Source organism: Pongo abelii, chromosome 18, assembly GCF_028885655.2.
Source record: "Pongo abelii isolate AG06213 chromosome 18, NHGRI_mPonAbe1-v2.0_pri, whole genome shotgun sequence".
In the NCBI taxonomy this organism is placed as follows: Eukaryota; Metazoa; Chordata; class Mammalia; order Primates; family Hominidae; genus Pongo; species Pongo abelii.
In genome coordinates, this window is record NC_072003.2 from 51,495,900 (window position 1) to 51,517,541 (window position 21,642).

The 21,642-nt window shown below is 38.9% G+C and overlaps 1 long non-coding RNA gene across 1 annotated transcript; it reads left to right on the top strand.

Annotated features, from left to right (window-relative positions):
• Positions 1–213: 213 nt before the first annotated feature.
• Positions 214–21,108, top strand: LOC112129427 (uncharacterized). The gene is made up of 3 exons (XR_002911839.1): positions 214–233; positions 20,416–20,497; positions 20,825–21,108. It is a non-coding gene; the product is annotated as an uncharacterized LOC112129427 (long non-coding RNA).
• Positions 21,109–21,642: the final 534 nt, after the last annotated feature.

The window sequence follows — 21,642 nt, forward strand, 5'->3', positions numbered from 1 at the left end:
TAACCCAGGGCCAGGCAATCATTGGCTCTCTTTCCTGAAAACTTGAATTAAGAGCCAAAGAGACTGTGGTCGTTCAGTCACCTGTGTCCAGTTGGTAGACTCATGACTCGTGGCACTGTTGGGCTGTGTGCATAGAAATATAGCCAGCTCAAAGAGAGGCTGCCAAGAAAACAGGACTATGGCAGAACACAGATGCTAAGAGAGAGAAACAGGACCAACTAGCTCCTGAAACTGTGAGTGGGGTTTTCATTTCTTCTGATTTCTAGTTCCTATGGCATTGGCTGTGACTCTGAGTTCGCCCATCAAATCCTTAAAATAATCCTTCCTTCCTTGAGCTAGATTCAGTACATGTCTGTCCCATACAACCAATGATACCTACTCTAACATTACCAAATATAAACAAGTTTATATTTCTCCTTCAAGAATTAAACAGCATCTCTACACACTTCTGCCTGCAACCTTAAACAAAATTATCCTTTAATTAAACATCATTCCTTGAACTTCATTTTTATAATCATTATTGTATTATCATCCTTTTCTTTTGTTCTTACACATGAAGAATAGTTTGAGAGGATCCAAAAATGCTGAAGTCAGAATCATTTTCCTCCAGAATTGGGAATTACTACTCTATTATTACTAGTATTTTTATATTATATATGATTATATTATACATTTTATATTATAGAAGTATATTATACATACATTTTTATATTATATATAATACAATGCCCAACTGATTCTCCTTCTTTAATAAATACTATACCCTTTTTTTCTGAAATTGTGTAGGTTTCTCTCTACATATCTTAATAATTCAAAAATAGCACTAGTATATGTCTCTGTGTGTTTGTTTTCCAAGCCCCTGCCTGGCATTTGGTGTCCTCTTTTAACTTAAAGACTCAAGAATTTCTTCATTTGAGGGATTTATCCATTTGTTCTATTATCACTTTTTTTTTAACTTTTCCTCCCATCTATGTTTGTTCTTTCTGTAACGCCCATTTGACATCCCATCTCTTAGATTTATCCTGTGTAACTTCTCTTTCATCCATAATTTTAATTTTTGCTCCTTTTTGCTCTGTATTTTAAGGAAATGTCTTTTGTTAAGTTATCAGTTTACTGTTTCACTGTTTGGCTATTTAGTGTTTATATTCTATTTTTAATTTGGATAAACATTTGTTTTCTATGAACTCTTTCTGTCCTTCAATTACCTCTTTTTTGTTTTTCTTTTTTTTTTTTTTTGAGGCGTAGTCTCACTCTGTTGCTCAGGCTGGAGTGCAGTGGCGCGATCTCGGCTCACTGCAAGCTCCGCCTCCTGGGTTCACGCCATTCTCCTGCCTCAGCCTCCTGAGTAGTTGGGACTACAGGCGCCCGCCACCAGGCCCGGCTAATTTTTGTGTGTGTGTAGATTTTTAGTAGAGACGGGGTTTCACTGTGTTAGCCAGGATGGTCTCTGTCTCCTGACCTCGTGAGCCGCCTGCCTCGGCCTCCCAAAGCGCTGAGATTACAGGCGTGAGCCACCGCACCCGGCCTTTAAATTTTTATTCAAAGAGGAGGCCAGAATAAATGTTCTTAGACATATAAAGATTTAGAGAGTTTGACAAGAGATTTTCCTTCTTAAAGTATTATTAGCAGACATACTGTATTAGAAGTTTAGGGCTCCAATTATAAACAGAAAGCTTCACGTCCCAATACAGTATGTCTGATAATAATCACTTTATTGAGTGTGATCTCTGGACAATTACATTTACATATATTTAATAAAATCTTATATCTATATGTGTATATGTACATGCGTATGTATGTATATGTGCATATATGTGTGTTTATATACATATGTGTATACATGTGTATATATATACACACGTATACGTGTATATATATACATATATACACACAATTGTGTTGTTTATATAAAAAACAAGGAATCTGAAGAAAATATGGCAAAATGTTCACATTGTTAGATTTGTCTGGTTGATGGTGTCAGATATCGTGCTATTTTTCTGTACATTTGAAACATTCTATATTAAATATTTTTAAATAATTTCAAAACAGAAAGTCAATGAACATGCCTCGTACAGAAGCATACACTCCAAGCATCTGAGGATATCAGTAAGTGTTCCCTGGCAGGCTCATCAGATCACTGGTGTTGAAGCTGTTTTTTATGCTTATCATAGTAATGCTGCCTACAGTGAATTGTTTAAGAAAAAAACAAAGACAATTTTAAAACCAGCCATGAGTCTTTGAGAAATATTTTTCACTATTCGAGTTTAAGTTTACTTGAGTTGTAAGTCTTTTTACTGTGGGGGAGGGACCAGGTTTGGCAGAAGGATTGTTGCAAAAGAATGGTGAGAGAAAAGCAAGTGCTGTCTCCCCTGGTGAAGGGGGGACTATCTTTAACAGTCTCTTTCCTTGGATTCATAAATGGATTTCTGCCTCATCTTGCAGTAAATCTAAGACCAAAAGAATTTATAGGGCCTCCTAATGCACGTAATGCAGCATGACTGATGAAATGTGGCAGGCACAACCCAATATCCAGTTTTCTGAAAACCACACTGAAATGAACCATCCTGGCCAGAAAGTTAAAACAATACACAGACTTGAACAACCACCAAAGTTATTTTCCTTGATTCAGTCATCTTCTCAGGCACTTTGCAATTTGGATTACAAAGCACTGTGTATTTTCTGATGGTGGGTGACAGCTACTGTTTATTCCCAGAAACTCAAATTAATGGTTTTGTTAAATCGACTTTCACCACTGCACACATAAGTCATCCCCTGGGGATCTGTCTAAAGGTCTAAGCCAGTTTCGTGTACTTCAAAATGAGTGCTCTTAAGCAAACAGCAAGAAAATTGGTTACCTGAATCTTGAAAGTAAATTGAGGTGCTGCCTGCAAGGACACAGAAGGGTCAGAAGAAACAGGTATAAAATAAGAACAAACTTCATTGGCCCTTCCCTAGCATAACAATCATGTCAGTAAACTGGACCAGTGATTCCAACACAATGGGAAAGGTTGGGATTAAGAAGCGTTCTGTTCCCATTCAGTTTTTTTCTTGTGTCTCTCAGCCTCAGTTGTTCGATCTGTAACACTGGATTCCAGCTTCCTGTTTAATGATTCCGTAGATGAGGATGAAATGCAATTACAAATGGGAAAATATCCATAGATGACACAGCACCATATATGTATGCAGTCACCTTCTAGATAGTTGGGTGAAAGCAACAGACTGAACTACAACTAACTTCTCAGTGCCTAAGATTGTCATATAAAATGGTTGTAACCATTTAAAGGCATTATGAGAAGGGCAAGAGAAAATAGTTGCAAAATCAGATTGCAAAGTTAAAAAGATGGCACAAATATCAGGTGTGGTTATCTTTGATGAGCATTCTGACAGCACCCTTCTGTCATATGTTGATGAAAGAGACAAAGAAACACCAGTTCTTAGCAACAATGTCAAGGAAAAGACTGTAGGGCTCTGCATGTGGGGCAGATTTGTCTCCATTATTTGGATATTTCAAAGAGAAATTGTGAGGGTTTTTCCTTAATTTCATGTGAGTTACCTGGAAAATTGCCACCATTCTCGATTTCATTTTTTTATTGGGCATTCTGAAATAAAATGACTAACCAGTGTAGGTAGGGACTACGTGCTCATTTTTGGAGGGATTCTGAAGACAACTTATAAAGGATGCTATAAAGGTTAGGTAATGACACATGTCTTATTCAGGGTGAAAATGTTGTGTTTTCTTTAGCAATATAAATTCTCCAAATATTGGCCTGCCTAAGAGATCTAAAATTGATATCATCTACTCAAAGATCATAGGAAAGAACACAAATGGATTAGACCAAAACCATAGGCCTACTTTAAGTGTTCGAAAACCAAGAATGAAAAGTCAAGATTGACAAGGATTTGATTCAGGTTCCAATAAAGCCCTTGCCAGAGCAATGGAGCTGTAGGAGTACAAGGTTAGGGATCTCTGGTCTGCAGGCAGGCACTTAACTCCCACATTTGTGTATTCTCCTGTAAAGTGGAGATAATGCTACAGTATTTGCACTTTGCTGTACAAGGCTATAGATGGGAATGTGGTTTCAAAAATATAAAGCCGTGTGGAAATGCAAGTTATCTTGGTTACACTGACAGACAATTCAAGAGTGTTTGGTTTCCTCCACCCTGTGCTGGCCACCAAAATAATGCGGTAGTCATAATGCAAAAGCAATATTTAGCACTCCCCTCCAAAAGAAACTCTGGATTGGCAATATTTTGCACGCTCTTACACAGAGTCCTCAACCAGGTATGTCCACAGTTCTCGGGGAAGTCCATGGATTCACTTCAATGGAGTCTCTGTTTCCTCTAAAGTTCTATCATATATGTGTGTTTATTTATATGTGTATGTGGTCAGTATGTGTGTGTGAATGTGCATGCACACACAGAGTTTCATCAAAGTACCAAAGGGATCCATGCTTCTCTTCATGAAAAGCATCACCTCCTTTTGGTAGTTATACATCCTCTACATAATCTGTATTTCATTGTAATTGTTCCCATTTTTATAAGGAAAAATAGCCTGCAGTGTATTTAAACTGAACAGCCTATTCTCAGACAATGTATTCCCTAAACATTTTATTTACTCAAAGGTTGTCATTTCTTTAAATTTCTATTCTGTGTACTCCCATTTCTGGCAGGCATTGAAATAGTGTATTTCAATGAAGGTTGAGAGTTGACTCTGAAGGCCAAGATGCAAACCTGGCAAGCAGAAGGCTTGTGGTTTTGATAAATCCTGAGCCATTGTTTGATAGGAAAAATGATCATAATGTGTTCAGTAGGAAAAATGCAGGCCATAAGTATTAAAGCTAAAGACTTTCATTGCAGCCTTGATGCAGACTGGCCAATGGACAGTACCTCACCCTCAACTGCCTTATTACCTAGTTGGTTGAGAGTTTCCTGATAATTCTCAGAATATAATAAACCTTCCAGTGACGGCAACAGGCTCTCTCTTCCACAGCTGCTCCATCAACGGTAGTCATCTCTAAGTGGAGCGGAGGACTCTACCACATCACAAACAAATCTCAACCCAAATCTGTTGAAGTGCTTTGTTTGGTTCTTGGATTCTCAATTCAATTCTAATGACATTTGTATGCTCCCAATATCACAACATTAATATCTAAATTTCCTTTGGTTCCTAAATACTAGGATTGCCATGTTTGCTATAAGAAGGTATATGTTGCCTTCTATTTTCATTTGGTAAATAATACATTTTTGTTAAACAAGGCTGATTTTCACAGAAGCAGCTGAGCTCAAACAATAGATACAAAGCTTGAAATGTAGTGATACTAAAGATCTAACCATCAGCACAGTGAGAACTTCTTGTTCTTGATCATGATAATCAAAACGAACCTTGCCAAGGCTTCTTAAAGTAGAAAGGGCTGGATAAAATGCCATTGTCTGATTCTTTTTTTTTTTTATAGGGTAATATGCAAAATCTTCAGCTTTTCCTAAGTAGTGTATAAATGTCCTCAAAATTCTACCCTTTAGCATAGTGGAATATTTTGATGCTTTTATAGTTTTTTTATTTTTTTGCATTCAGTATTATTTACAATTTTTACCAAAAAAAAGCTTTAAAAAAACTTCCATAAAACTTGCTCACCAACTTATGAGTAGGATTACTTTAAAAAAGAAATAGGAGACTGGTGGTTAATAATGTGCCTGCATTAAAGCTTAACAAAATCAACTTCCTATCAAGTATCTGTAAATTAATGACTAATCCAACTTTTAACACAAGTTCACTAGAAACAAATTTTTTACATATATATGGCAATCAATAAAGAAGACAAAAATATATGGATGTGTTTAATCATTTATTTCTTAAATTCCATCATGTGTGTTGGTGTTTGGCATGCAAATACCATGGTTTGTTGTGAAAATATAACATACATGAATTGAATTCACGGCCAAAATAGCAAACAAATGGTTATTTTCACATTTTAATGTTTAACAATAGTATTCATATTTTAAAATACAAATATATGTCTATGTGAGTGGATATACATATGTGAACATACACATACACATGAAATTGAGACACATAGACATTTTAATCTTGAATCTTTTGTTTTTATTTAAAAATCAAAAGGTTTAGTTAACATCTCAAGTTTCAATATCAGATTTTTACAGCCAGAATGCAAACAGCAAGGGGGTTAAAAAGCAGTTACTTCTTGTATGTGTTTGCCTCAAAAGCATCTTATCTAGAGCTGACCCCATTGGCTAAAACCTTCTCTTGTGCATTGTTCTTGATTTGGTGTGTCACCTGTCTCTTGTTTGTCTATAGATTAGCACAAAAATGTCATTGCAAACTAAGTGAATAGGGCACAGCCTCAGCACCTGCCACTTTTAAAACTCTTTAGAAGATTCCCTTGTTTATTTTGTAGGCACCCAGGGGGGCACTTAAATAACTGCATTGAAACAAACAATACTGGTGATGATTAAGGAGGCTTTTCACATGAAAATTCACTTCAGAAAAATGTTTTGCAGATGTACTGAAGAAAACTGTATCACTAAGAACCACTCAAAATACTTTGGTGGACCAAAACACCTTTATATTTCTTCTGGCAACCTGCCAAGTTCACTGCCAGCTTGAAAAGAATTCTATAGCTGGAGGCTAGAGCAGAAACTGCAATGATTTAAAAGAGAATTGGCTACAGTAAGAACGATAATGCCCTATATCGTTAAAATGCAACTGGCATCTCAGCCTCCCTACAGCTCTTTGAAAATGTGCTTACTCTTCAACTATTTACAAGGAAAAATGCGGAGACAATTGAAATCATAGGAAATAAAAATTATTTTAAACGGCTGAGAAGTATTTGCCAGATGATTTATCAGTAGTGCTTATAAAATAATGGCATGTTCTCAACTGTTAAATGAGTAAGAAATCCATGCAGAAATTCTGCTCATTATGAAACTCACCCATCAAACACAAACCATTTTCATGATGCCCTAAATTAATTAATGCAGACTGTAAACACAAAAACAGTTGGCTGAAAATTAAGATGTGAACACAAACGGACACCGTTCTGATATGATTGGTGTATCTTAGCATTTGACAGAAACAAAGAGACCTTTGGTTACTTTTCTGGGTGATTATGGAGAATGAATATTTGGTCTGGCAAGCTAAGGAAAATCACAGAGTCCATGGACCAAATTAAAAGGGATCTCCTCAGCGTTTGTACAAAAACCAACAGGAACATCTGTCCAGTAGTTTAGATTATAATAAGCAACAAAGACACACGTATAAATTCAGCATTCAACACATTATACAAAATCCATTATTATTTTTTCTTTATGTAAAAAATAAGTAGAATTCTTCTTTCAGTTGAATACAAATACCTCTCCGTTTAAATTTGCTCTCGTGAATACACAAAAGTCAATGTGGGAGTCAAGAGTAATTTACAAGGAAACTCAACATGGGAACTGTGGAGAGGAAGCAGTGGGTTTAGCAGACCAATCTTTCAATGCATGCCAAAACTTAAATAAGCCGTGCTGGTACCTGGCCTCAAGGGGCTTAATGCACAAGGGCATAATGTAAATATATGATATCAGCCAAGGTTATTGACTCCTCTCATAGAGGTGTGTCTCAAGTGCAGTGGGAAGATTGACAAGGAAACATTTTCTTAAAGCCTAAATGTGTACAATCAGATAAAAACTCATGGATTGGGACTTTTGCAACTCTAATCCAAACACCACATTTCAATCCCCAATAGCCATGCCCATCTTTGCAGTCAAAAAAGAATAGTTCTCAGTTATACCTGCCACTAATTACTGACTTCTTTCTTTGCTGTGCAAACAAAAAATCACCTGTGATATATGACAAAGTCTTGACTAAAATAACCTATCACTGAGAATTTAATTCAACTTGTGTTTACTGTTTCATCCTCTCCTGATGGTTTCAAGTTCCATCAATATGCTAAATCTGTATTTACAGGCTGAACCTGCTTCCTGAGTTCCAGACGCCTAAATGTGATCTCCTTCTTGATTTCTAGATGAGTCTCTCCTGCCTCCAACTCAACAGTCCTTGTAGAACTCATCATCTCCTCTAACCTTACATAAACCTGAGCCCATCCTTCATTAACTAACCACGAAGTTACATGAGGCCAAGCATTTGGCGTCATTCCTAGCTTTCACTTCTATATGGTTCCCGCAATTATATCCAGTCAATCCACTGAATCTAGTCCTGTTGATTCTACCTTCTTAGTACCTTTCAAATATATCCTTGGCCTCCATCCCTACCCCAGTATCCTAGTGTTCAGGGCACCATTGTCTTTCATTAGACTGCCACAGGAGTCTCCTCACCTGATTATCAACTGCTACCTTGTCTGCACATAAACAGCTTTACAATAGCCAAAATGATTTCTAAATTTAAATTTTGATTTCTGCACTACTCTGCTTGAAACCTCACAAAGGCTGCCCACTGGCCATACGACAACACATAATCATAATCTAGTTTCTAAATATCACTTCAGGTTGTTCTCTTCCCAGGACCCAGCTGACATTCCAAAATAATGCATTCTTTCAGGCTCGCAAAAGAACCACTTCCAGGCGAGTCCTTCTCTCACCTCACTGCTGACTAACTCCGCAGCTCCTTGGAATTTAGCATAGCTATTACCTCTTTCCAGAGCTGTTTGCTGACACCCCAATGGCTGCCCTAGGTCCTGTTTTCCTGTACTTACTAAGATCTTAGCATACAAGCACATGTCATTTCATTGCACTTCACCTTATCGCACCTTGTGGATATTGTTTTTCTGTGTTGTTTATCAGTGCCATATTTTCAACAGCACATGATCACACATGTCTCTATATCACATTTTGTTCATTACCACAACATTTCAAACCTTTTTATTATTATTATAACCATTATGGTGATCTGTGATGAGTGATCTTTGATGTTACTATTTTAATTGTTTTGGGGCACCACAAACCTCGCCCATATAAAACAATGAACTTAATTGATAAATTTTATGTGTGTTCTGACTACTCTACCGACCAGCCATTTCCCCATCTCTCTCCCTCTCCTTGGGCTTCCCTATGCCCTGAGCCTATACATCAAGTCAATTTTGACTTTCAGGTTTTATTATTTTAGAAATACATTTCATAAGGCTACAGCTGCCATACATAGATAGTGATTCCTCTATGGATCTGGGCAAAGTAAATTGAAAACTCCGTGGAAAGGATTCACCATTCTAGATGTCATTAACAGCAGTTATGATTCATGGAAGGAGGTGAAAATATCAACATTAGCAGGTGTTTGCAACAGGTTGATTCCAATCCTCATGGATGACTTTGAGGGGCTCAAGACTTCAGTGGAGAAAGTAACTGCAGATGTGGTGGCAATAGCAAGAGAAGTAGAACTAGAAGTGGAACCTAAAGATGGGAATGAATTGCTGTAATCTCATGATAAAACTTGGAAGAGTGAGAAGTTTTATCATGAGATAAAATAGAAGCTGCTATGGATATTGTTGAAATGACAATAAAGGATTTATAATATTACATCATTAGTTAATAAAAAAGTAGCAGTGTTTGAGAGGATTGACTTGAATTTTAAAAGAAGTTTTACTGTAGGTAAAATGCTTTCAAACAACATTGCATGGTACAGAGAAATCTTTTGTGAAAGGAAGAGTCATATGGCAAACTTTATTATTGTTGTATTTTTAAAACTTGCCACAGCTACCCCAATCTTCAGCAACCACCACCCTAAATAGTCAGTGATCAATATCGAAGCAAGACATTTCCACCAGCAGAAAGATCATGATTCACTGAAGGCTCGGATGATAGTTAGCATTTTTGAACAATAAAGTATTTTAAAGTATTTATATTTTTAGACATATACTATTGCACATGTAGTAGACTACAGCATGGCGTAAACATAACTTATACTCACAGAGAAGCCAAAAATATTTGCGTGACTTATTTTATCACAATATTTTCTTCGTTACAGTGGCTTGGAACTAGGACCCACAATATCTCCAAGGATGCCTGTATATCCCACTTCATTTCAATGACCGACTTACTGAGTTACATTCCATACTACATTATTAATGCCTCCAAGCCAGCGACTATGTCTTACTTTTGTTTGTATGTCTAGTTGCTAGAATAGTTCTGAGTGCACAGTAGGTGATGAGGTTTATTTTGATGTTGAACAAATATGTACAACCTGCAAAGATATTTTTACTCAATGCTTTATCCATTCAGATTTTGCCATCATGAGTCAAAACTGTAGTTATAAATATAAATAAATGTATAAATGCATATATATGTATGTGCATACAATCAGTTGGCCCTCCATATCTGTGGATTCCACATCCTCTGATTCAACAAACTGTGGATAAAAAGTACTTTTAAAAATCAATAAAAAATATAAGCTAATAAAAAATACAGAATAACATCTATTTACATATCATTTACATTGTATTAGGTATTCTAATTAATCCAGAGATGATTTAAATTATGGGGGAAAATTTATGTAGATTGTGTTCAAATACTATGCCATTTTATATACACACACACATACACACACATACACATACATACAGATACACATACATATATATTTATAACTACCTAGACATTTATTTATGTTTATGACTACATATTTACATAAAAAACTCTGGGCAGAATAATAACTATGGAAACAGAAATGGTAAGTATAATAAATAGGCCAAAACACAACAAAAGGCCCCAGGAATGCAGAAGGAATCATCAATCCCCACATTTGACAAAGACGATCAAATATAGTCTCAAAGTACTACTTAGACTAGGTAACTTGCAACTTAAAATTCCACCACTGAAGATTGCTGCTTCCAGATAGAACATGACTACTCCCAGGAATTATTTGTAAAATGTAAATATTCTTAGGAGACAGGCTCCATTAAGTCTCCAGATATCTTAACACTAATTAGTTATGGAATCTCCTTCTGCTGTAATGGAGAATCCTGGGAGTCGGGGTTGAGTCTAGAGAAGACAACAGAAGCAAACTTCACCTCCTTCATCATTGTGTCCAGAACTGTTTACATCAGGGCCCTGTGCTTGCTAGACGTTGGTATCCTGGGCTTGGTGGGTCACACCTATAATCCCAGCACTTTGGGAGGCTGAGTCGGGAAGATCACTTGAGGCCAGGAGTTTGAAACCAGCCTGGGCAACATAGTGAGACCCTGTCTCTACAAAACTTTTTTAAAAAGCAAAAAGTAAAAATAAAAATTGAGAACTAACAAAAGATTGCTACCTTGTTTCAGCTTTATTGAGGTCTAACAGAAGTACACTAAATTGCATCTACTCAACATGCACCGTGTGATAGGTTTGTTTTATTTTTAATTTAATTTTAAGTCCCAGGATACATGTGGCAGGACATGCAGGTTTGTCACATAGGTAGACGTGTGCCATGGTGGTTTGCTGCATCTATCAACTCATCACCTAGGTATTAAGCCCTACATACATTAGCTATTTATCCTGATGCGATTCCTCCCCACAACCCCCAACAGGCCCCAGTGTGTGTTGTCACACTCCCTGTGTCCATGAAATAAGCATACACCTGTGAAAGCATCACCACAATCAAGACATTTTACCCCCCAAAAAATTTCCTTGTGCCCCTTTATAATCCATCCTTCCCTCCGCCTTAGCCTGTGCAACTATTGATCTGATTTTTTCACTCTAGACGAATTTGCACTTTCTCAAATTTTATGTAAATGGAATCACAGAGTATGTGCTCTTTTTGGCAAGGCTTCTTTCACCCATCATAAGAATTTTGAGACGTATCCATGTTGTTGTGTGTGGCAACAAACTTTTTACTTTACTAAAGTGATGATATCTTTTAAACCATTGTTTCTACTATCATAATCATTTTGTAAAAGAGAAAGCCTTTTAACCATCAGAAAAGAGAGGATGTGTCCTCCAAGTAAGAACAGTTGTTCTCCAGAATGAGAAATTGGCAATGTCATGCTGACAAAGAGGGGGAGTCCCTAGGTAAAATAGTATAAACCTCATCACCCAAGGCCAGTCCTTCTCCTGGCCATGAAAGGGGAAGTGCTGCCCCTCACAAAGCCCTATATGCCTCATTCAGGGAGGGAGAAAAGCAGTCCCTCTTGAGACCTGTTTCCATGGTAACCAGTGAGCAATTGACAATGTGGCTGCAGTTGGGCCTCCTTGAAGGGGAAAAATCTTCAACAGGAACCAGGCCACTGAGAGATGGAAGAAAGGACAGCTCATACCAAACCTCACGAGGAGGCTACAGGAATCACTGGACAGTTCCTTTATTGGGAAAGCCCCCAGTGACTTTCCAATGAAATGGATAGAGTAGGGAAAAGAGACCCTTCGGAATCAGATGAGTCCATGAACTGGCAGCAGTCAGGGCAGTGATGACATCAAAGAAGGAGGATGGGCCTTAGACAGACGTCACCCTTTAGAATCCCTGCAACTTTGAGCAAGTTCATGAATCTCACTAAGGCTCAGTTTCCTCCATAAAATTAAGCAATATCAGGGCCTCTGCATTGGACAACTCCAGAGGGCATCATTGGGGTTATACTTTACGCTTGCCTAACCTTCATTGCAGTGGGTAGGTGCATGCTTTCTACAATGTCCTAAGGTCTAAAGGGGTAGAGTTCTGTGTGTGGCATTTTAGGCCTGGAAAGGATGACAGCCTACAAAACCAGAGAAATACTGCAGGTGAGTGAGGGGCCAAGATCCAGATGCCCCCTGCCCCATTGATCCTGTCCAAGACAGGAGGCCCCAGATCCCCAGATCTGAAGCCCTTTTTAAGAGCAAGAGTATCAGCCAATGGATTTCATGCATTGTGCCCCGTGGCTCCCAAGATGGTCTATCAGATCTCCAGGTTCTGGAGGTTGGAGGTTTCGCTCAGTGACAGCCTGGCAGTACAGCATACCCAGGTTCAAATCCCAGATCTACCACTTAATAACTAGGTAATCTTGGACGGATTACTTAACCTTCTTAAGCCTCATTTACCTCGTGATAATTTATTTTATAGAGTTGCTGAAAGAATCAATGTGAAAATGTACATAAAGTGTTTAGCAAATACAATAGTGCTCAATAAATGTCAGCTTTGTTGTAACTCTTCAGATTTTCCCTGGGAAAGGTAAAAGCTTTCTTGGAGCCTTTCTCTTAATCAGTCCTGCCTCAAACATCCCTTCTGCTGAAACAAGCTGTGATTAATCCACTGTAGACCTGACACTCCACTAAATGGGGCACAGTGCAAAGGTCTATAATGAGGATCTTTTTAAAAGTAAAGCATATACATCAGTCTCAACACTGATAAACATCAGAATTACTTGGAGAGGAGGTTTACAAAAATGCAAATGACATTTTGGAAAGCCTAATTCAGTAGGTTAGTTTAGAGCTGTGATATTGTGATTTATAATAAATATATATTTGCTCTTGGTCTCTATTCCTGGCACAGAGCTCCTAAGGTCCTTGGAATGTCCTAAGTGGTGAGTCTATGCTAAAGAGGTGACTTTTGGAAAACTTCTAAGGATGCGGGGCTGGTTGCCAGGGGAGCCAACCGTGTGATTAGAGGGTTGGAACTTTCACCACCCACCTCCGTGACCTCCAGGGAAGGGAAAGTGGCTGGAAGTTGACTCAATTTACAATGGGCAATGATTTCATCAATCATGTCTATGTAATGAAGCCTCCATAAAAAAAATCTTAACAGAAGAGATTCAGAGAGCTTCCAGGTTGCTGACCACATGGAGGTCATGCCCAGGAGGGTGTGAAAGCTCCACACCCGTTTTCCATACCTTGCCCTACTTATCTCTTCCATCTGGCTGTTTCTAAGTTGCATCCTTTATATTAAAGCAATAATGTTGCAAATGAACTTTCTCTGAGTTCTGTGAGCCATTCTAGCAAAAGGTCAAACCCAAGGAGGGAATGGTATGAACCTCTGGTTTACAGTCATTGGTAAGAAGCACACATGACAACCTGGACTTTCTATCAACATTTGAAGTGGGAGCAGTCTTGTGGGATCGAGCTCTTAACTTGTGGGGTCTGCTGCTAACTCTGGTAAGTGTCAGAATTGAATTGAATAATAGAAAACCCAGTTGGTGTCCATAGCGAATTGGTGTGGACCCTACACGTTTGGTCACAGAGGTATTCTGTGTTGAGTGTGCATATGGACAGAAGAAAAGTTTGTTCTCCCCTATTCAAAGGCAGAGTTATTTATCTGTGCTGTTTTGTTTTTAAAGATTCCCTGGGTGATCCTAGTGTGTATCCAACATTGAATATTATTGACCTAGAGCAGAGTTGGCAAACTTTTCATTTAAAGGGCCAGTTAGTAAATATTTTAGGCTTTGCAGACCACCTACATATTTTGCCACATATTCTTTGTTTGTTTAAAAATGTAAAAATAATTCTTAGATTGCAGGCTGTACAAAAACAGGCCATACCCAGATTTGGCCCACAGGTCACATTGCTTGTTGATCCCTGGTCTAGAGACCATAGCCCTGGAGGTTCCATGATCTAATATACTTTTTGGTTTCATCTAGAATCCAAGGAACACATGGACCAACACTCCTTTGGCCAAGTTGATGATTCTCCACCATTTATTTGCCTGCCTCACTCTACACTTCTAGCAAGCCACTGCAAGGCTGCATTGCAGCTAAGAGGAAGCCCTCCTTGAAGGCTGCACAGCAAGGAGTGTTGGCAGAGTAGCTGGGTTTCCACTGGGAGAGCACGAGTCAGTACCATGGTGGGCTCAAGCATGGATATGCACTGCTGCTGCCAGAGCATCATAATTTGCAAGCATTTATCGAGTACCCTTCATCTAATTTTCATCCTGCGGAAACTAGAAATTGCTACACTTGCACACAATAAACTTCTGGCAGTTAGCCTTCTGAACTGGGACACTACCATTTGGGAGGGAAAAGACCTTTCTGGTGGTTAAAGATGGGGCATCCAGTTACTGAATTTGTTTTAATACAGTCTATTCCATAGAGCCATTGATGGAGACTCATTATATAACCTTTCGTGGAAAGCTTCTGACTTCTTTCTCAATGCACAGGTGGGATGTAAAGGGACATCCCCATCATAAGGCACTTGCCCCAGGCTAGGAACTTAACTCTCCCACAGTTGACATGTGGCTCTTTAGATTTCATGCTGTACGTCTCCAGAGGTTTCTCAGGTCTTGCCCTGCGGAAGCAGAAGTGAAGGGAAGGAGCTGTCGCGTAGCTTTTTTTTTGGAGCTTGGGTGCTGAAGATCAGTTCCTCCAGCTTTTTGGTTTTTTAGTGTTTCACTCCAACTGCAAGTTTCACCCCATTCCTAGTGTACTGTCCTTTAGAGAAGTGGAGTTTCAGATGGGAGCAACTTCACTTGAAGCCCATATTAAATATGGGAGACTAATTTTCTGCATCATAAGATGGGGACACTTTTATGATATCAGTACTCTTAGGAAGTGGACTGTTCAGAAAAATGATCTGGATTGAAGAGGGCACACATGTAGGTGGAAGAGTTGGTTGTGAAACAAGGGGGAGAATTAACTGGTTTCTCCACTGAAGGAGGGAGGAAAAAAATAAAAGGAAAGAAGATGGGTATATCCAGCAAGACAGACAAATGTATGCTCTCCAAGCACTCTCTCTCTCACCTATCCCAGTTCTTTCATGTTACAAAAGTCACAAAATGGCTGTGTGTACATGAATTTTGGTGGAAACAGTGAAGAAACTGAGCTTCATGCTGACATTGACACAGAGTAGGACAGCTCTAAGGTAGCCTATGTGAATGAGCAATGGAGAAAGAGGGAGAAACATAAGGAGTTAACCCCAAAAAATTGGCCGTGGGTAGTGGCTCATGCCTGTAATCCCAGCACTTTGGGAGGCCAAGGCGGGTGAATCACTCGAGGTCAGGAGTTCAAAACCAGCCTGGCTAACATGATAAAACTCCTGTCTCTACTAAAATACAAAGATTAGCTGGGCATGGTGATGGGTGCCTGTATTCCCAGCTAGTAGGGAGGCTGGGGCAGGAGAATTGCTTGAACCCAAGAAGCGGAAGTTGCAGTGAGCCAAGATCGTGCCACTGCACTCCAGCTTGGATGACAGAGTGAGACTCCATCTCAAACAAACAAATAAGCAAACAAAAAACCTCCCCCAAATTATGGAGAGGGCTCCAGACTTTCTCAAGATTGTGCAGTTAGCTATTGTTTAAAGTTAACTAAATCCCGATCTGATGTTTATTCTCTTATTTTTAGCTATTGTTTAAAGTTAACTAAATCCCGATCTGATGTTTATTCTCTTATTTTTATTTTTAATTTAATAAGTGCTTCATGTGACTTTTGAGTTATAGCTAACTGCCCTAGCTCACATTTTAGTGCCAGAGTAAGTATCAAATGGTAGATTTATTTCTCTTTTTTATAAAAGAAAATCAATAACCAGTTTGCAATGCCTTTGATAGAAATTCAATGACTAACATACGGTTTTACTTTATCAAGAAGCTGGGATATTGTCAACAGCTATCCAAGTAACTGATTCAAAATCCAATTGTGAAAACATTCACTGGGCACTCTCTGCATGCAAAGCAGTGAGAAGGTGCTGGGAAGATTAAGAAAAATCAGGTGCAGCCTCCCTCCTTAGGAGAAATGGCACAAAATAGCATGGTCATGGAACCAGGGCAGTGATTCTGACATGCATTTCAGAGACAAACATGGTGGAGGCCATGTGACTTAATCAGCAGGATGGAATTAAAATAGGGTTGCCTAGGATTATACAAACTATGCTGTCGCTGCTGGAGATTCCCAAACTACAGCCTACCAATGTCATGGTAGGTGGGGGATAAGTGGAGGATGAATCCCTTCAGCACACCATTCCAGGGCTTTCAGCCTGAAATAAGCTAATACTATGAGCAGAATGCCCAGGAAGGGTTTATGAAGGGTATACCATATGCCCAAGATCAAAATCACCTCTTGAGGAATCCCTCCCAAAGGACTCACAGTCATCTTCCAAAAGGCTTTTAGAAAAAACTAAAGGATATGTTTTTCCAAGAACCTGATGTCTTAGTGGTCTGGAAGACATCCTGGGAATTGTGTGGAAAGGAGGCATTGGACCTCTAGCTGTGATGAGATATAGGAATAAGGAGTGGTGGGCTAAGCATGCAAGTATTATGCAAAATGGAAAGAACAGTAAGTGTGATGAGAATAAGAAGGTGGTTGCCCAAAAGCAAATTTAATTCTCTCCTACTCCTACTGGAGAGAAGAACAAGGGATTTGGAGGAAACACAGCAATGCAGCATCCACAGGCACACAGTATAAACTCAATAAATATTTTTTCAAATAATATACACATATAGAAATAAGGTCTACAAACATCACTTGAGAAGCACAGGATGTGATTCATTCTTCAGAGCCAAATTTTATTTATGGTATCACTTTAAAAGGCAGCAGCAGTAGTGCTACTGAGACCATTTCCACTGGGAGAGAAGTTCTGAGGACTCTGAAAACTTATAGGAAGAGGCAGGCAAGACCAGAGATAGTGATAAGTAAAGTGATTAACTGAGGAGCTGTGTGGGGGGAAAAGGATGTCTCAACTTAGCCAAGGTTCAGAGATAACAGAAGCTTTTCACCAAATGAAAGGTGACTGAGTGACCGACTGTCATTGATTTCAGGAATAACTTGCAGACAGAACAGGTAGACTCAGCATTCTCAGGTGAAGACCTCAGGGGAATTCAGCTAGTTGAGGCAGCCCCAAAACCCCATGGGAATCCAGCTCATTTCTGGGAAACCTGAACAAGAACAGATTCATAGATCTCAAAATTGTACAAAGAGAAATTTACCAATAAACACAGGAAAAAATAAAATTTCCTGGAAATATCAGCTACCAACAAATATATTTTCAGGTGTGCTTCAGGATTAAGGTATATAAAAGTGTGTTAAGAAATGGAAATATTGTTCATGTGGGTGGTGGTTGTGTTCCTGGGGGAAAAAAAGAGAAAGAGAGAGAGAGAATTGCAACTCCAACTCTTCTTTTTATATAAGAGAAAACTGAAACTCAGAATGATAAAGTGGCTCACTCAAAGTCTCCACACCTACTTGGTAGCAAGTCTTTGTTCATAGCTGCATATAATATATCACCACCTGACATATTATATATTCTTCTATTTGAATATTCTTTCCATTAAAATGGGACTTTATTTGCTCACAATAATATTCCCAGAAGCTAGAACAGTGCCTGGCACTAAGGAAATACTCAGTAAACATGCTGAATGAGACAATGATTTAAATCTTTAGACTCATATTCCAGTGCCATTTAGATTACACCATCCTGTGAGTTTGTGTCCTTTGCAGGGACATGGATGAAACTGGAAACCATCATTCTTAGCAGACTAACACATGAACAGGAAATCAAACACCACATATTCTCACTCATAAGTGGGAGTTGAACAATGAGGACACATGGACACAAGGAGGGGAATATCACAACACGGGGCCTGTCACGGGGTTGGGGGCTAGGAGGATAGCATTAGGAGAAATACCTAATGTAGATGACAGGTTGATGGGTGCAGCAAACCACCATGGCACATGTATACCTATGTAACAAACCTGCATGTTCTGCACATGTATCCCAGAACTTAAAGTATATTAAAAAAAAAGATTACACCATCCTGTTCTCTAAGTATAGGGGAACTGGCAGCACTCAAATCAACACATATTTACCAAGTACACATCACATGCCTGGCACTGTACTTGTGGGAAGAAGAGATATATTAGTGAGGACTCTTCCACAACAAAATGCAAAAACTCAACGAAACTAACTTAAACCTAAAAAGGTGGAGGGGGAATTTGTTGATTTATATCACTGAAAAGTTCTAGAGTAATACTTTCAGAAACGGCTTGAACTAGAGCAAAACAGAGTTATCCAGGCTTTCTTTATTACTCACGGCTCTGCTTTTGTATGCATTGGCTTCACTCCTGGTCATGATTTCTCCAGAAAATAACCCTGGTGCTTCAGGAAGAAAATTCCTTTATCCTAACAATTCAAGCAAAACTCTAGGTAGGGCTCTTATTGGTCCAGCTTGGATCATGTACCCATTCACAAATCAGTTAAACTGATGCAGTATTTTGCTTAACCAGAGTGGATCAAGTGTCCACCCATGGAACCAGAGATGAAGTCAGCCCCTTCTAAACTACACTGAACTGGACTAAGTGTGATCCTCTAAAAGAAAATTGCAATACCCCATCCAAAAGAGGACATTTGCCGTAAAGGTTAAGAGCATACACATCCTCCTGCACCCTGCAAAGAGGGTCTGGGGGTCAAACCATTTAGATGAGTCTCTAAGTCTCAGAAGGTTAAAACTTTGTTGGGGGAGAAACATAAATCAATAAGTAATATAAAATAGCACTTCATTAAGATCAAATATGAGCTCCTGTTTATCATGGGCTTATTACACTGTATAAAACCACAGCAATAATTATAAAAGCTCAACATCCTTTTAATATACAATGCTGTGCTCTGTACATGGACACCTCTACACCACCTGTGATTGATATTTCTATATCTGATCCTTGTAAGCTATTAATATGGCATGGCCAGGTAGCCAACAGTTCAGGTTCGGTCTTACTGTTATCTTTTTAGAGCAGTGTTCATGCAGTTGATGGCCATTTTATTGTTTTCTGCTTTTAAAAAATGAAAGTAAAGAAGAAGGAAAAGATAGTACATGAAATGATTATATAACTATATAATAATAATTCTCTTAAATTTCATGAAGCTCAAGCATGGGCGTCACTAGATGAGGGAAAATTAGCAAGCCTCCCTCCTCAGTTGAATGTTCTTTGGACCACAGTTGACTAGGAGTTCAAATATAAAGGAAAACAATTAAAGAATAGATACTGGACTCTGGAAATGTAATTTTGTCAGCTTTCATAATAAGTCTGCCTATTGCACGTATTTCTCTCACATACCTTTCGGGACTCGGTTGTCTATGAATGTGGAGACCTGCCTATCTGTGCATCAGGGCATGAGAACTATCTAGATCTGTGTTGATTAAACTTTTGTTATTCACAGTGTTTGCTCTATTTTCCTAACTCCTCTCCTATCACTTAGCATTTCCCCTTAACTCCCCTTTCTACTTAAGTACATTTATTTTTAAAGGAAGATCTGTGTCACAAACATAAATGGAACGCTGGTATCTCTGTCACAAATAAAAAGTATCTGAAAAATAAAACAATCTTATTAAATTCCAGATAGATACTGCTGCCAAGCCTCTAAGCCCAAGGCCTGCTCTCTCTTTACTAAGAAAAAATGACTAGCAAGCATCAGAGAGTTAGTAAAGACATATTAGCCCCAAACTTGAACTTTTTCCCTTGCCTTAAAGATAAGAATTGAAAGAGAATCGAAAGGCAGTGACTTCCTCACGGTAAGACATTGTTTAATCCCTTGTTCATGTGCTACCTACAGAGATCCCAGACCACCACCCATGATCCCAGGCTAGAGGAAGCAGCAGGCTAGAGGAATTCAGGACCAATGAGCCAGGAAAGAGGTACTGGTGAAGACTCCCTGGAGGCAGTGACACTTGAGCTTGTCCTCACAGGGTTGGAATGGTTTTGACTCTCTTCTGTGGGAAATGCCAGTTGGTAAGGATGCAGGCAGGAACGGGCATGCAGTTAGGTCTGCCTGAAGGACCAGTGGTGCCCAGTCCTGTCGGAGGGTCCTCAGAGCCAGGGTATTCATGCAGTGTAGTAGGGAGGAGCAGGGAGTTCCTCTAGTCCGTTGGCTCTTCAATCTTTTATTTTAATCAGTTGCTTCTCACTCCAGTTAACATTCCTCAGCACAGATCTTTGTCACTAATGGCATGGTTCTCACCTAGGACCCAATGCAGAGCTCACATCCCACCCTCCTTCCCCCATGACAAAGCACTGGCAAAGCCTGCCAAAGAAGAAGCTTGGCTGCAAAGCAGTCTGGAACTGGACCCGGGATAGATTCACCAGGAGCACACCACCACAGGGAATGCTGCACTTTGACTGGACAGAATGCATCCTCCATGCCCACAGAGCATGTGCCCAGGATGAATCTCACTGTATCCCAGTTCCTCATGCTGGGCCCCAAACCTCTTTTTCACAGTAATAAAGAAAACACACTTTACAAAAAGGCAGTTCATCTATGAACATATTGGCTAGGATAACACATCTTAGAGCTAAATGTGTCACTGTAAATGGACTCATTTTATATCTCCACATACTGTAGATGTTTAAAAAAAGGTACATGCACAGAAACTATGGGAACTGAACTGGAGTATGAGCCAATTACCCTAGACTTTGCTGTAATCTGACTTTTGTGTAGCACATTTTCTTTAGCGTTTTTCTTAATGGGGGATGGAGAGTGGAGGCAAAGGAGACAAACTGACAGCAGAGCATTTTATTTAGACAAAAGAAATATATTCAGCCTATCTTAAATTATTTGTCATTATCATGACGTTTTCTAATTTAAAAGTATTTTGCTTAATAATATATAATTGAATATTACATGCAATTAATCATATCATCATAGCTCTTTAAAGATTTATCTCTCAATATCTAATTAATTACGAGCTCTTGTTTCTTCCATCTTCAAAATACATCTGGAATTTTTACTTATTCTTATCTCTATTGTCTTAAGCCTAGTCCAAGTCAATGTCCTCTCTCATTA